The sequence below is a fragment of the Somniosus microcephalus genome, chromosome 9 (assembly GCF_052327205.1).
Source record: "Somniosus microcephalus isolate GS21.2 chromosome 9, FLI_Smic_1.0, whole genome shotgun sequence".
Lineage (NCBI taxonomy): Eukaryota > Metazoa > Chordata > Chondrichthyes > Squaliformes > Somniosidae > Somniosus > Somniosus microcephalus.
This window is the reverse complement of record NC_140995.1, coordinates 96,138,626-96,154,009: the sequence shown is the minus strand read 5'-3', so window position 1 is coordinate 96,154,009 and position 15,384 is coordinate 96,138,626.

Sequence of the window (15,384 nt, the reverse complement as noted above, 5' to 3'; positions counted from 1 at the left end):
GAACTGATTTTAGTAGAAAAATGAAACAGATTAGAATTATACTTGGCTTGTTTACATACTGCCAATGAGTAGCAGAGCAGTCAGCCTAGATGTAAGAAATAACTCACTATTCATGATGACAGAATGTAAGTGCTCTTACATCAAACAGTTCAAAAATGTGTTTATGCTGGTTTGAGTTAATTTTTCATTTGTTCTTAGGATATGGGCGACAACCCTAGTTGACCTGAGAACGTGATGGTAGGCCCTCGCCTTGAGTCACTGCAGTCCTTGAGCTGATGGAACTCCCATAATGAGGTTAGGTAGGGAATTCCAGGATTTTCATCCAGCAATGATAAACAAACAGTGACATATGTCCAAGTCAGGATGGTATGTCACATGGAGGAGAACTAGGAGGTGTCTTTCTTGGTCATAGAGGTCACTTGCCTGGGAAGTTCTGTTGAAGCAAGTTTGATGAGTTGCTTCAGTACGTCCTGTAGTTAGTACATACTGTGGCCGCAGTGTGCCGGTGATAGAGGGGGTGTATATTGAGTGGCAGTGGTGGACTGTCCTGTCCTTGATAGTGTCAACTGGATGGGTCAATTACGTAGAAGGAGAAGATTGTCCCAAGAAACGGCAGCCTCATGCATGTCACCTCCAGCTCTCACTTTTGTACTGGTCCCTGGATCTGCTTGTCTATTAATCGGCAGAATGGCTGGACTAATGGCTGCTATCAGATCCTGAAAGTCTTTGGAGATTGAAAGCTGGTATGCAGGGTTCTATCGAATCTGTCCCCTACCGCCACCAGGGCTGCAGTCTGTGCTTCCATGGTGGAGGAGGCACACACACCCGAGCCATTATTAAGCATGTGGGGACATTTCATTGATAAGTTGATAATGGATGCCCCTAACAGCCATCATTGAGGATTCCACTAAGTGAGCATCCTCCGGATGATCCCCTCCATGCTCCTATGCCTCTGAAGTAGCGCAAATTGGCTGCCGCGTTTCCTACATTGCAGCGGTTCAAGAAGGCGGCTCACCACCACCTTCTCAAGGGCAACTAGGGATGGGCAATAAATGCTGGCATTGCCAGCGACGCCCTGATCCCATAAACAACTACACTTCAAAAAATACTTCATTGGCTGTAAAGCACTTTGGGACATCCGGTGGTCATGAAAGGGGCTATATAAATACAAGTCTTTCTTCTTTTCTTCTTCTTCTCCTCCATCAGTTTGTTCAAGATGTTGAGGGACAGGCTCTGCTCCTGGCAGTTCTTGGGTATCTGTAAGCAGAAAGGCACAAGGGTCGAGTTGTGGTGAGGGGAGGGGGAAAGCAAGATAACCATGCATACACCAACAGCAGCTTGTAAGTGAGAAGAGATTGTAGGATGAGGGGGAAGTGGGCTATGAGAAGAAGGATCAGTTATGACCATACCGTCATCATCAGCAATGCTTTCAACTTCTCTGCTTGTCACGGGCTCTGTGACTGCCCCTCCAATAACCTGGAACACAGATTCCCCAAAGTCCGTCAGGGTATGAATCCCATCTGTTGTTGCTTGCGGTGGTTGTGTGCCACCTTTGCCTGCAAGAGTAAATGGAAGTGCGTCAGTGAGTGTGGTGCAATGTGTTTGGGTGAAGTGTGTCAGTGAGTGTGGTGCAATGTGTTTGGGTGAAGTGTGTCAGTGAGTGTGGTGCAATGTGTTTGGGTGAAGTGTGTCAGTGAGTGTGGTGCAATGTGTTTGGGTGAAGTGTGTCAGTGAGTGTGGTGCAATGTGTTTGGGTGAAGTGTGTCAGTGAGTGTGGTGCAATGTGTTTGGCTGATGTGCCTGCCATGGTTGAATAGCTGTCAGTGTGTGCAAGGTGTGAGATGTGGGTGAGTGTGTTGCAGCAGTGCTAAGTGTGTGAGGATGAAGTGAAGCTATGATTGTGAGGTATGAGTGGTGATAGGTAGAGATTGTTGGCAGGTGAGTGATGGGGGTGTGGTGCATTGAGCAGTGTGTGAGGCTTGTGGTGCAGATGGTGGGATATGGTATTTGCTGAAAACTTCACTCACCTTGACCAGCCGTGTGAGGTCATTAAACTTTTTTCAGCACTGGATCCATATCCTGAGGACAACACTGACGGATTGTGTCCCAAATCCCAAACCCTTCTGCTGATGACCTTTGATGGCATCTTGCCCTCCACCCCAGCACCCCCCCCGCCTTGTGGGTAAAGGAAGCCCACCTCTATTGGAACCCCAGGACCAAGGCCTCCAGTGCAGCATCCGAGAACTATCTTGCATTCTCCCTTCCCTGTTGGGCCATTACTTCTTCTCATCTGACAATGAGGTGCTTCTGCAACAAAGCAGCTCCCCTTTAAGCAGTGGAGAAAGCCTATGCTAAACTTTATTGGCCAGTAGACCGCACCCGATATTGGGCCTCCCCCTCCCCGTTGAGCGCTAAGCCAATCAGCAGCACGTTTAGTGCTGCGATCAGCACTGCAATTATGTTAATGGGCAGGCAGCATGAATTTTGCATACTGCCTCACCGCTTAGAAGAGGTGCAGGCGAATAACACTGGCCCTCGCCCGTTTTCAGGCCTTGTCGAATTTCTAGGCCAGAGTATAAAATTGGAGTTAATATAAAACCTACAAAGGTGAATTTTAAATCAACCACTAAATTATGTGCAGTTAATGGCCCAGATATTCCGATCCCTACGGGTGGGGACGCGCTGTGTGCCCATCCGTAGGGATATCGGAAATGCCGGTTTCAGGCATGCACAGCGCATGCGCTGAAAACCGGCATTTCCGATCTGTCAAGAATGGTCTTGACAGATCCTCTGGCTGCCCTGGAGAAGGGCCTCTGTGGGCAGATACTTCCGCTTTTTGGAGACCCTCTGCCTGCAGAAAACCCTTACAATTCTTATGTAAGCCCTGTTTTTACCAGGATAAGAGTTCAAAAAAGTTTTTTAAAAAACATTTTAAAATACTTTAAAAAAAAGGTAAGGTTATTTTTTGCCCCATAAAAAACTTTAATTATTTTTTCAAAAAATTAAATTTTTGTTTAAAATACTTAATTTATTGTAATTTCAAGTCATTTTAAAAATGTGATTTAAAAAAAAATGTATTTAAAGTTTTCTATGTTTTTGGGGTGATCTCCATTCATATATTTGACAGATCTTCCTGTCAAATGTATGAAGGGAGATTCCCTTCTGTGATTAGCTCCCCATGGCCCACGTGATCCCAGGGACGCTGTGAACTACATGCGCCCCTGGGATACGTGAGCCCTGTGCACTTCAAGTTTGGAGAGGCCCAGGAGCGGAAGCGTCTACGTCCTGGGAGCCCTCAGGTAAGGGCGTAGATTTTTCCAGATCGTAAGCCTCCGCCCACGGGAAAATACGGGGCAATAAATTCTAAGAAACACCTAACTCTAAGAACTTTACACTATAAAAAAAATAGAATGATAATTCCCCCAAAGTCTGCTTTCCAAAAATGGCATGCACTTCTAGAGAATCCAAAAAGTCATAAACTGCTGCATTCCCTGTTCAGCAAATACAAGAACTGTCTCTTTTTATAAGCAGCTTACTTTTATAACACACTTTGACAACCTGACGGGAGAGGTTAAGTAAATCACTGCCAGGATGAAAGAGGTTAACAGACTAACAGCAATCAAGAGGTTCAACCTCAATCAAAGATCAAGAATTCAGCTAAACATTAAGGTAGGCAACCTCAGCTACTGACATTAGATTAATTGTTTAAAGGTAATTTATGCCAGCACCTGCATCAACAGCCCTTGTTCAACAAATTAAGGTAAATTCCGTATTTGAACTTCTGTATACTTGGAACCAAGTACTGAACATTACACAGGCAGTAGGAAGGCCTGTAAGGTTACACCACCCACACTAACCACCAGATTCAGATACTCAAATCACTTTCCAGTAGTATTCTGACTATGTTTAGCACAGAAACATGACCATCACTGTATGGAAAGGACAGGCCAGGTTGCAACAAGGTAAATTTCCTTATTGTCACCCTCTTTAAATGTAATTTAAATACACGGCTGAAGGTGGAACAGAGCCAAGTTGGAAGGAATGGGGACTTTAAAAAATGGCATATGAATGTCCTTAAAGTCCCATTTTATGATAATAGAATGGTTGGAGCTGATCTGGCCCAATGTACTGGCTCACCTTTGCCTGCAACACAGAGCATTACCCTGGCCCAATTTTCCCATGAGAGTCCCTCCACCTAATATGAATAGGCCAGAGGGAAGGGAATAACTTGCTGAGAGCTGTAACACAATTGGTTGGGGAATGCAAAATCCAATTAGACAACAGCTCTTAAAGGGCTGCAGCTAGTCATGAAGGGGAATTGTAGTGGGGCCAGAAAAGTGAAGTAATTGATCATAATGTCACAGTGGACAGTGGAGATGCTCAAGATATTTGAATTTTTCAAAGAGCTTCATGGCCAATTAAGCACTTTTAAAGTGTAAGCCGCGATTTTCCAAACCTCGGTGGGTCCGTGGCAGGCGACATTGGTGGCGTGCCTTGGCCCTGCTGTTGGCTTCATCCCGGCCCCCAACATGACTTTCCCCTGATTGGGCTAATTAAGCAGACTCAGCGATTTTCCTGGCCAATTGAAAGGAGCGGGTCTGATGATGTCATTTATGATGCGTCATCATCCAGTTTCATTAAAGGGACCATGTGCAAATTTACTTTGACATTTGTGCTGTCAGTGTTCTACAGCACTGAGGTGCTACAAACATTGACAAGCGCTGCACAATTGCACAGCGCTGTACCCAGGCTCTCCCAGGCATGTTCTCCCAGGCATGCTCTCCCAGGCACCCCCAGTGCCAGCAGCCAACTTCCTGGCACTGGGGGTGCTCCTGCTGCCCAGGAAGGGGGGAAAAAGAGTGGGAGAGCAATAGTGGTAGGGGATTCTACAGTAAGGGGAACAGATAGGCGTTTCTGTGGCCGTAGACGTGAATCCAGGATGGTTTGTTGCCTCCCTGGTGCCAGGGTCAAGGATATCACTGAGCGGCTGCAGGGCATTCTGGAGGGGGAGGGTGAACAGCCAGAGGTCGTGGTCCACATTGGTACCAACGACATAGGTAAAAAGAGGGATGAGGTCCTGCAGCAAGAATTTAGGGAGCTAGGTGAAGGATTAAAGAGCAGGACCTCAAAGGTTGTAATCTCTGGATTACTCCCGGTGCCACGTGCTAGTGAGTATAGGAATGGGAAGATAGAACAGATGAATGCGTGGCTAAAGGGATGGTGCAGGAGGGAGGGCTTTAGTTTCCTGGATCACTGGGTCTGCTTCTGGGAAAGGTGGGACTTGTACAAGTCGGACGGTTTACACCTGAACCAGAGGGGAACCAATATCCTTGCGGGGAGGTTTGCTAGCACTGCTGGGGGGGGTTTAAACTAACTTGGCAGGGGGATGGGGTACAGAGTGGAGCTATAGCAGGGGGTGATTTACAGCCAAATACAGAGAAAAAAACAAGGCAGAGCAAATATGCGAAGGCAAAAGGGAATATGGCAGGGCTGGAAGGCATTTATTTTAATGCAAGGAGTCTTGCAAATAAGGTGGACGAACTGAAGTTGTTGTTGAACACATGGGAGTACGATATTGTTGCTATCACGGAGACATGGTTGAGGGAGGGTCAGGACTGGCAGCTCAATATTCCGGGGTATAGAATCTTCAGGCGAGACAGAGGGGGGTGTAAAAGGGGAGGGGGTGTTGCAATATTAATTAAGGAGTCAATTACTGCTGTAAGGAGGGATGATATATTAGCGGGTTCCTCTAATGAGGCCATATGGGTAGAACTTAAAAACAAAAAGGGGGCAAGCACTTTGCTGGGAGTGTACTATAGGCCCCCAAACAGTCAGGGGGAGATAGAGGAACAGATATGTAGGCAAATCTCAGAAAAGTGCGAAAATAATAGGGTAATAATAGTGGGGGATTTCAACTTCCCCAATATAAATTGGGATAGTCAGAGTGTGAAAGGCTTAGAGGGTGCAGAATTCTTAAAGTGCATCCAGGAGAGCTTTTTGAGCCAACATGTAGAAAGTCCTACAAGAGAGGGGGCGATACTGGACCTAATTCTGGGGAATGTAGCCGGGCAAGTGGTGGAAGTGTCAGTAGGAGAGCATTTTGGCGATAGTGACCATAATTCGGTGAGATTTAAGGTGGTCATGGAAAAAGACAAAGACGGCCCGGAAATAAGGGTTCTAAATTGGGGGAAGGCCGATTTTAATATGATAAGGCAAGATCTGGCCAGAGTGGACTGGGAGCAGCTACTTATAGGAAAATCCACATCAAGACAGTGGGAGACTTTCAGAAGGGAAATAGAGAGAGTACAATGCCAACATGCTCCTGTAAAGGTCAAGGGTGGGACCAACAAGCAAAGGGAACCTTGGATGACAAGGGATATACAAAAATGCATTAGAAATAAAAGGGGGGCTTTTGGCAGTTACAAAAGACTAAAGATGGAAGAAGCCCTAGAGGAGTATAAAAAGTGCAGGGGCATACTTAAAAAAGAAATTAGGAGGGCGAGGAGGGGCCATGAAATAACACTGGCGAGCAAAATAAAGGAAAATCCTAAGATGTTTTATAAGTATATTAAGGGCAAGAGAATAACCAGGGAAAGGGTAGGGCCCATTAGGGACCAAAGTGGCAATCTGTGTGTAGAGCCAGATGATGTAGGCGGGGTTTTAAATGAATTTTTTGCATCTGTGTTCACTATGGAGAGAGACGATGCAGACATAGAAATCGGGCAAGGGGACTGTGACATACTTGAACATATTAGCATCGAGAGGGAGGAGGTGCTAGCGGTTTTAGCAGGCCAAAAAGTGGATAAATCCCCAGGCCCGGACGAGATGTATCCCAGGCTGCTGTGGGAGGCAAAGGAGGAGATTGCAGGGGCTCTGACACAAATTTTCAGAACCTCTCTGGCCACAGGGGATGTACCAGAGGACTGGAGAACAGCTAATGTAGTACCATTATACAAGAAGGGTAGCAGGGATAAACCAGGGAATTACAGGCCAGTGAGCCTAACATCCGTGGTAGGGAAATTATTGGAAAAAATTCTGAGGGACAAAATTAGTCTCCACTTGGAGAGGCAAGGTTTAATCGGGGATAGTCAGCATGGCTTTGTCAAGAGTAAATCATGTCTGACAAATCTGATTGAATTTTTCGAGGGGGTGACTAGGGGGGTGGATGAGGGAAATGCTGTGGATGTGGTTTACATGGACTTCAGTAAAGCTTTTGACAAAGTCCCGCATAGGAGACTGGTCAAGAAGGTAAGAGCCCATGGGATCCAGGGTGCCTTGGCGCGTTGGATCCTAAACTGGCTGAGTGGCAGGAGGCAGAGGGTGATGGTCGAAGGATGCTTTTGTGACTGGAAGCCTGTGTCCAGTGGGGTACCTCAGGGATCGGTGCTGGGTCCCTTGTTGTTTGTGATCTACATAAATGATTTGGATGAGAATGTAAAAGGTATGATCAGTAAGTTCGCAGATGACACGAAAATTGGTGGGGTGGTAAATTGCGAGGAGGAAAGCCTCAGGCTACAGGACGATATAAACGGGTTGGTCAGATGGGCGGAAAAGTGGCAAATGGAATTTAACCCTGAAAAGTGCGAGGTGATGCATTTTGGACGGACAAATAAGGCAAGGGAATACACAATGAGTGGTAGGACCCTAGGAAGTACAGAGGGTCAGAGGGACCTTGGTGTACATGTACATAGATCTCTGAAGGCAGCGGAACAGGTAGATAAGGTGGTTAAAAAGGCATATGGGATACTTGCCTTCATTAGCCGAGGCATAGAATATAAGAGCAGGGAGGTTATGATGGAGCTGTACAAAACGCTGGTGAGGCCACAGCTGGAGTACTGTGTGCAGTTCTGGTCGCCTCACTATAGGAAGGATGTGATTGCTTTGGAGAGGGTGCAGAGAAGATTCACCAGGATGTTACCTGGGATGGAGCGCCTCAGCTATGAAGAAAGACTAAACAGGTTGGGGTTGTTTTCCTTGGAGCAAAGAAGGCTGAGGGGGGACCTGATTGAGGTGTACAAAATGATGAGGGGCATAGATAGGGTAGATAAAGAGGAACTTTCCCCCTTAGTAGGGGGTTCAATAACAAGGGGGCATAGATTCAGGGTAAGGGGCAGGAGATTTAGAGGGGATTTGAGGAGGAACTTTTTCACCCAGAGGGTGGTTGGAATCTGGAACTCACTGCCTGAAAGGGTGGTAGAGGCAGGAACCCTCACAACATTCAAGAAGCATTTGGATGAGCACTTGAAATGCCATTGCATACAAGGCTATGGACCAAATGCTGGAAAATGGGATTAGACAGGACAGGGGTGGATGGGCGGCGCGGACACGATGGGCCGAAGGGCTGTAAAACTCTATGACTCTATGACCAACGCAGCCTAGCTGCACATTGCACAGGGGGGCACAAGCAGGGATATTGTCAGAAGGACCAGGCTGCAGTGGCGCAAACCTTTCAATGATCTTAGTAGATCACGAAATGTTACTGCAGAGCCATACTCAACCTCATCCTCCTGTGCCACTCATCACATCCCCATCACTCTGCCTCCCCTACCCTACTCTTGCACATCCTTACTCACACCAACTTATCTTGCATCTCCATTGCAACAGTGACTACATTCCAAAAGTAATTCATTGGCTGTAAAGCGCTTTGAGACATCCGGTAGTCATGAAAGACACTATATAAATGCAAGTCTTTCTTTCTTTCTTTCCACCCATCCCCCTCTATCTACATTATCACTTCCCTATCTCATTAGCCACCCCTCACACTCACCCTCATCCTAGTGCAATCATACCAACTAACAACACACAAGGGTAGGCACTTGGATGTTTTAGTCAATGTTCATGGGAAGTTTCTGTTAATGTGCTGTCAAACATTGAAATCTTTATTTTCAACAATTTGCTTTCTTGGACAGATTTGTGTGCATCTTTGGAAGTGGCTTAGTGAGTTACAGTGAAATGTGAGATATAACGGTAACCCCCGCAATGCTGATGAGTGTGAAAGGAATGGCTTGGGCATTGTAGGGATGCTTTATGGTGTTGGTGTGGGGTGGTGCCAACCTAGTGCATCATGTGGCAGCCAGTGTGTGCAGCATCAAGTGAAGTAAATATGGCCGTGGTGAGGCCAGCCCCGGTGTTCCGGACAGCAATGTGTTTAGGTGCTGATGCCCTCTGTCTTGTGCAACATCAGGTGATTGCGGAGAAGGTTGGTGTTGTTGTTAGTGCTGCTGGTGTTGGGGCTGATCGTGGTCAGATTCTGAGGACCAAGGTGAAACAATATAAAGTGCACCCATGCTGATGGAATACATGGCAGGTGAAGTAAAATGACAGAAGAGATCTGTCAATAGTGGGAGAGGTAATGAGGTCAGACTGGATGGAGACTTGTGTAAAGACTTGCAGCATCCTGAATCTGTAGTGGAAATGCAGTTTAGAGCTGCTAGTGCTTAAGGGAAGATATCTGAATCAGAAGCTTGGAGCTTTGAGTTAACATTTGAAGCTGTCAACTCATCAGCTGATTCAATGGCCACTGACCTCCCGCCTCAGTTTCACTGACGAGATCCAGGCACAACAGGAAACCCATGGGAGACCTGTGAAAGTGAAAAGGCTGGGGAAAAAAGCATTGATAAGTGGCTGTAAACAAGCCACTAATGATTTGAATTGGTTCCCCCCCCCCTCCCCGCTGCCTGTCGGGTCTGCTCAGCACTGGCAGATCCAATATCGGGAAATGCAGGTGTGTGCATTTTGACAGCGGGTTCCCAATCCACTGTTAATCATTTTAAATTTCACAGCTGACCCGCCACCAATTGGGTCCACTGAGCGCTGCCAAAATCACGGCTCTAGTCTCTGTTGTAATTGAGGAAAATGCAGCAGACAACTTGCAGACAGCAAGGTCCCACAAACAGCAATGAGATAAATGACCAAAGAATCTGTTTTTGGTGGTTGGTCACACACTGGAAGAACTTCCTTGCTCTTATTCGAATAGCATGATGGGATCTTTTATGTCCACTTGAGAGGGCATACATGGCCTCAATTTAACGTCTCATCCATCAAACGGTACCCCTGACAATGCCTTAGCACTGTACTGAAGTAGCCTAGATAATATACTGAAGTCTTTGGAGTGAGTATATATATATAAATACATATATAGTAGACTATTTATTTATCGGCCATAAGGTTGATAAGAACAACACTAATACCCATATGGGTGCCACCAGTATCACTTTGCAATCAAGGGAAGCCTCAAGAAACCTTTGCATCTGATTCAGTTGATGCTACCTCTCTAAGAAAATTGATGAAAGTGTTGCCTCTTGTCTGGACTATATGATGCTTAAATATCACTGGGATGGCTTAAGAGGATCTGATTGCATGATAGTTCCCTGCTGTCTTAGCATTCACCTCTGTGAAAACAGTCAACCTGTTCCAGATTTTGTCCACAGCCCATCCTGCAGCAGATCATACAACTGTGCAACAGACTGCCTTGTGAAATGAAGGTGGCAAAGACAGGTTTGCTCTGACATATCCAGGTGCATGTGGAGAGGTCTATAAATGTGGGTCCAGGGGCAGACAGATGCCTAACGTCTTGTTGCATCTCCATTTGGTGGCCCCTCATGAATTCAAAACTTAGAAACCAGCAAGAAATGCCACACTCATCAGTTTGTACAGTGCCCGTTAATTGCCAACAGCAGCCAAGAATATTGAAGGGAATCATTATCAGCCAACAACCCAAGAAATGTCAGCATTGTTAGCAAAAACTAGTACTGCATGGAACCAAATGCAGTAAAAATAAAAGGCCTGGAATCACAAAATAAAAATAAACACTTTGCTTATTTTTAAGATGTATGCTTGAACAGGCCAGGCCCAATGAATCCATTTCAACTCGGTGAGCAATATGCCATGGACATTCCTTCACCTGCAGTTAGGACTTCTGACAAGCTACTCCCTTTGCTTGCACAATTATACTGTGGTAATGAGGCACGTGCTTGCCAATAGAGTGGCCTCATTTTTGCAGCAGAAAATAATGATTGGAAAATCAGGTGTACCTCAGAATAAGCAATTGCAGCTACAGGCCCAACCGTCTGACCAACATCCACTTCCTGCAAGGCTTTACGCTGTTGGGAAAGCCTTGGAAAATGTATCCCTAAAATAAATAGGAAGATGCGGAGCTTGCTGGTCAACCTGCAACCCCGCCTTGATGGGCCTATTCCATCCCTACTAGTAATAAAGCATGACCAACAGTTTGAATAACATTGGCAGCCAATGATACTGCCAGGTACATTTTTTAATGGGTCAATTACACCCCAAATAAAAATACAGCACACATTTTAGCAAGTATGATATTGCAAGGCTTTTCATATTCTGACATGTAGACAGGATAGATTAACTGTACAAAGGAATGCATTCCAATTCACGAGTGCATTTCTGTGAAAGCACGGTAAAAATTTCAATGATAATTTTGGAATCTGTAGACTAAAAAAATGTTATTGAAGTACGTCTGCAACTATATAATCTTGCAGTAGTGTGCAAGGCAAAACTGACAATGAAAACATACGCTAACCAATTTTGCCAAGCTATGCCATCCAAAATTGACAGTGTTTGGCTAGTTTTGCTTCACCAGCAGACATATGATCACCACCATTTAATCCTCTGCTATACTGTCTGATCACTGTCAAAGTTTTCATCACTACAGCTTCAAGCGAAGGACACACAGTCACTTCGAATTCATCATACTTCAACCTCTTTAAAAATGTGGCAGGCTCCATTTACTTCCAGTAGGGTGAAAGAGGAAGCTGAGCCCACACCCACAGAATCCAGCAGAACCCCTGAGATACTATTGTCTCAGATATAGTTGGAGACTGGCATGATACCTGATCAAAGAGATGTAAAAGAACATCAGTGGATACCACAAACCGTTATTGGGGGGGGGGGGGTTCTGCTGTTGTCAATAACAACAATTCTCGGTGGGAATGGGGTGGTTTCGAGTCAGACACATGTTTTACACCCCATCCAATTTTACTCTTACTAATTGACTGTGAAGCACTTTGGGACGTCCTGGGGTTGTGAAAAGAAAGATCTTGCGTTTATGTAGGCACTATTTATTTTTGTATTCATGTTCTAAAATGAAAACAAATTATGACCAAAAATTATACAGTAGAGAATACAAAAAATATACAGTAGAGAATACAAAAAATATAGAGTAGAGAATACAGAAAAATATACAGTAGAGAATACAGAAAAATATAGAGTAGAGAATACAGAAAATATAGAGTAGAGAATACAAAAAATATAGAGTAGAGAATACAGAAAAATATACAGTAGAGAATACAAAAAATATACAGTAGAGAATACAAAAAATATACAGTAGAGAATACAAAAAATATACAGTAGAGAATACAGAAAAATATACAGTAGAGAATACAAAAAAATACAGTAGAGAATACAGAAAAATATACAGTAGAGAATACAGAAAAATATACAGTAGAGAATACAAAAAATATACAGTAGAGAATACAGAAAAATATAGAGTAGAGAATACAAAAAATATACAGTAGAGAATACAAAAAATAGAGTAGAGAATACAGAAAAATACAGTAGAGAATACAGAAAAATATACAGTAGAGAATACAAAAAATATAGAGTAGAGAATACAGAAAAATATACAGTAGAGAATACAAAAAAATACAGTAGAGATACAGAAAAATATACAGTAGAGGATACAAAAAATATACAGTAGAGAATACAAAAAATATACAGTAGAGAATACAGAAAAATATAGAGTAGAGAATACAGAAAATATAGAGTAGAGAATACAAAAAATATAGAGTAGAGAATACAGAAAAATATACAGTAGAGAATACAAAAAATATACAGTAGAGAATACAAAAAATATACAGTAGAGAATACAAAAAATATAGAGTAGAGAATACAGAAAAATATACAGTAGAGAATACAAAAAAATACAGTAGAGAATACAGAAAAATATACAGTAGAGAATACAGAAAAATATACAGTAGAGAATACAAAAAATATACAGTAGAGAATACAGAAAAATATAGAGTAGAGAATACAAAAAATATACAGTAGAGAATACAAAAAATAGAGTAGAGAATACAGAAAAATACAGTAGAGAATACAGAAAAATATACAGTAGAGAATACAAAAAATAGAGTAGAGAATACAGAAAAATATACAGTAGAGAATACAAAAAAATACAGTAGAGATACAGAAAAATATACAGTAGAGAATACAAAAAATATACAGTAGAGAATACAAAAAATATACAGTAGAGAATACAGAAAAATATAGAGTAGAGAATACAGAAAAATACAGTAGAGAATACAGAAAAATATACAGTAGAGAATACAGAAAAATATAAAGTAGAGAATACAGAAAAGAGGAGGAAAATGGTAGGTAGCTCCAATTGAGGAGTGAGCACCAGCAGCGAGACAATGGATTGAATGGCCTCCTTCTGTGCTGCAATATCCAGGATTCTTTGAAAAAGGTACATGGAAAATTTATCTTGAGATAACAGGTAATTTTCCAACTGGTGGAGAGCCTCGATCGCTGGCAGTGCATATCAGAAAATACTGGACAGCTCACACCTGCATTTTGGTAATGCACTGCCTCCAGATGAAATGGTTGGAAAATCGGGAGGGGCGCATCTAAATTTCCAATAGCACTGTTGGCAAACAAGGCTCCTCGCCGGCAGCATGGACTAGCATTCAGTCATGAGGAAATATATACACAAAAGGCAGGGTTACATCAACTGTACATCAACTGTTACAAAATATGCAACACCTATTTTGCAAAAAAACAAGGTAAAGCTGAAAACTGGAATATTATTTAATTATAACTTTGGCAACTGCGATGGTAATTTAACCATAAACTATGAGCATTTATTTGGTTCATTAGCTATTTGCAGAGCATTTTTTCTATCCTTTATTCTACTGGTAGCACATCTAACTGGCATGGCAGCAGTATCTAATTAACCTTATTAAAAGTTTAATTGAGATTACAGGCAATTTTGATGTTTTTTTAAAGATTCAGTGAGGGCCTATAAACTCTTTTGTTAAAGTGTAATTTCCTCAGAAACTTTCTTTCTGTTCCAAGATTAAGGTACATATAAAACACACAACATATGTTGTAAATATAAACTTAGTACTCCCATAGTACAGGAGGCAACATAATCGGCTTCTGCTCTCTAAATGCGTATAAAGACCTGCAGGCAGGGGTGTTTAGTGGTACACAAAATCCTTGTTTTACCAAATACCCTTTCAGAGGCCTCAGTATATTACTATATTTTATATTTTAGTTATGTATTACAGTGGAGCAATCAGATAGCTCCCTACCTGACCATGTCCCAGTTGTAATTTATGTGTTAATATTGCATAACATAAACTTGGAATCTAAAATGTCATCTGAAAAAATAGAAAACTGCTTAAAATACTATTTCCAAAACATATGGCAGCTGTCATTTAGATTTGCACAATAATTCTTTGTATTGTGATCATTATTTGCCCCTGTACTACGCCGATGAGGTTGTTCATAGGGCCACTGTTTCAACAAAAATATTTTTGTCTCTTCTGTTCCACAGTAATCATCAGTGTGCCACTGCTCTATCACGACAGGCTAGGTGAACATACCCCACATAAACATATGGGAGGTGAATTTCCATGGAGATTTCCCCCTCGTCCATAGTAAGAACTGCAGAAACCCCAGAAAAATTGCATAAACAATGCTTATGAAATTTTTCCCGTACTTCCACAGTTGTTACTCTGATGTTACAGTGGACAAATGGGAGAATCTCTGCAGAAATTCCTCTCCATACAAAAAATAGAAAGGTACATAATAAAACTGAGAGATTATTAAAAATGTTAAAGGAGTCATTATGCTTGGTTAAGGAGCTATTTGCCCATATCTATCTACCTAATATATCTATCTATCTATCTATCAAACCTTTGTATATAGTGTACACTTCCTGTAAATATAATATTTACTTCCTGTAACACTTTTCTGTCACACTTTTTTTATTACATTTTTCTGTCCCATTTTGTTAATTGGCTCAAAGTAAAACTGCAGCCAATCAGAACTGAAGAGGTAGGGAAGGCACAAATCGAAAGGCAGAAAAGTGGCGAGTAAACTAGTAATGATAAACTGCGAAGTATGGGTAAAATCAACCAACCCTGAACAGCCAGTTAAGAGAATCTATAAATTAAAGCAAGGAGGAAGCAAACCAATCAAATCCCACAAAAATCAAATTCCTTTCACCTGCCATTTACTTCTATGTAAATGAAGATCGTCATCCACAAAATGAAGGAAGTAATTTTCTGAGTCCATGCTAACAGTGGGGAGCCTCACCTATCATCAGCACACATTGGAAAATGTGGGTGCAAT